The sequence below is a fragment of the Nannospalax galili genome, unplaced genomic scaffold (genome assembly GCF_000622305.1).
Source record: "Nannospalax galili isolate Female #2095 unplaced genomic scaffold, S.galili_v1.0 scaffold395, whole genome shotgun sequence".
NCBI classification, from domain to species: Eukaryota; Metazoa; Chordata; class Mammalia; order Rodentia; family Spalacidae; genus Nannospalax; species Nannospalax galili.
Window position 1 is genome coordinate 411,196 of NW_008335527.1, and position 2,318 is coordinate 413,513.

General features: G+C 41.2%; 1 non-coding gene across 1 annotated transcript; it reads left to right on the forward strand.

Annotated features, from left to right (window-relative positions):
* The first annotated feature begins 333 nt into the window (after positions 1 to 333).
* LOC115069907 lies at positions 334 to 438 on the forward strand. Its single transcript, XR_003849152.1, has one exon. It is a non-coding gene; the product is annotated as a U6 spliceosomal RNA (small nuclear RNA).
* The last annotated feature ends 1,880 nt before the right edge of the window (positions 439 to 2,318 follow it).

The window sequence follows — 2,318 nt, forward strand, 5'->3', positions numbered from 1 at the left end:
TGGGTCATTCAGGGTGTGCTTTTGAGGGGGATATTGGGACACCACTCATCTCTTCTCCTTTACTTTCTTGCTATGATGTTCCATCACACACTCTCTACCATGATGCTCTGCTGGAAAAGAGCAAGCAACCAGGAACTGAAGATCATGAACTAAAAGAAACCTTTTCTCCTTATAATTGTTTCATTTCTGTATTTTGCTACAGTCGATAGAAAGCTGGTTAATAGCTGATTAATACCCAATGCTGTACATTCAGCATTGGTCTCTAACATAATATGCATAGAACTTATACAGTTCAATAGCAAGAGAAAGGACTGCTTTTAAAAGTGGACACATGCTCCCTTCAGGAGCACATGTACTAAAATTGGAGCAATACAGAAAAGATTAGCACAACCCCTGCCCAAGGATGACACATGAATTCCTGAAGCATTCCATATTTAGAAAAATAAATGAAAGTGGACAAAGGATAGTAATAGACTAGACATGTCTCCAAAGAATCATAAACATAGCCAGCAAGCGTATAAAAGGATGCTGAGCATCACTGCTCACAAAGGAAAGGCAGATCAAAACCACAGTGAGGGCTGGAGAGATAACTAGCTGGATAAAGTGCTTGCTGCACAAGCATAAGAACCTGAGTTGAGATCTCCACACCCACATATAAGCCAAGCACGGCAGTATGAGTGTGTGACCTAACACTGCTGGACAGAGACAGGCAGATTCCTGGGGCTCATTGGCCAACCAGACTAACTGAAATGGCAAGGTCCAGAGATTGTATATCCAAAATAAGGTGGAGAGAGACAGAGGAAGACACTCAACATTGACCTGTACCCCTCATAGGAACACTCACAGACACATGTATGGGTGCAGGCATAGACATGCATCACAAACAGATACACACACACAAACATAATATTGTTGTGGCTGGTGAGATGACTTAGCAGGTATAAAGGTGCTTGCCTCCAAGCCTAATGACCAAAGTGGGATCCCTAGGATGCACAGGATGGAAGCAAAGAACCAACTCCTGCAAACTGTCCTCTGACTTCCATAAGAGGAGCATGGCATTTGCACTTCCCTCTTGCCTCTAATTAATTAATTAATTAATTAATTAATTAATTAAAATTATTTTTAAAAGAAAAAATAGATATTACTGTGGCAGAAAGAAAAAGCCCAAAGTGTAGGAGTAAAAGTATTTATCAGGCCAGAATTAATATAAAAGTGTGCAGAAAGATTAGACACTGGGGGTTGGAGAGATGGCTCAGAGGTTTAGAGTATTTTCTTTTCTTCCAGAAGACCCATGTTCAGATCCCAGTACCCACTCCAGGCAGGTTACAACTGTCTGCAACTCTAGCTCCAGGAAATTTAATGCCTTTTTCAGGCCTCCACTGGTGCACATGACACACACAAAAATAGGTCTTTAAGGGAGCTGGAGAGATGACTCCGAGGTTAAGAACACTTGCTGTTCTTCCAGAGGACCTAGCTTCAATTCCCTGTGCCCACATAGTGGCTAACAACCACTCATAACTCCAGTTCCAGGGAATCTGACACTTTCTTCTGGCCTCTGTGGTCCATTGTACATATGTAGTGCACTTATATACATGTAGGCAAAACACTCATACACATAAAATTAAAATAATAAGTAAAATATTAGCAATAAATAAAAAGTCTTTTTAAAAAAAGATTAGACCATTGGACAGAAACACAGCAAGCAAAATCTTAGAGAGGATCACACCTCTGAGAAAGAATGGAATCCTTTTATAGCAGTTAAGAAAAATTACCTGGCCTTGCCTCCTAGGCCATTTATGTGGCTCTATTTGGAGAGAGTAGCTCCATATCTTGTGGTAGCAAATTTTATAACACCACTTGTTCCCCATGAGATTGTCCATTTGTGGTAAGGTTCAGGGGCCATTAAGTGTCAGGCTTTAATCACTTATATAAGGCATCACAAGTCACTGGTTCAGACTCCAAGCAGCTAGGGCCTGACTCTGGAGAGTGGGAATTTTCCTTTAATATTTTAGGCCCATTCATTTCTGGCCTTTTGTCTCTACATTAATCTCCCACCCCCAAAGTACACCAAGGTCAAATAATTGGTAAAGCATTGAAGATCTCTCTTCTGGACCCACTTTAGAGCTAAGGAGCATCAGTGTGCCCTGATTGGTATTGATGATCTGTCATATGGTCATAGGGCCATAAAGGTTGAGTTATAGTTTGGAGAGAGGATGAAATATTATTACAGGAGGTTGAAGGCCAGACCATGACATTACTTGGGGACTAAAGTCCTAAGTGGTGGCATACAAGGGTCCTGGGAAACAGGTGTCAATGTA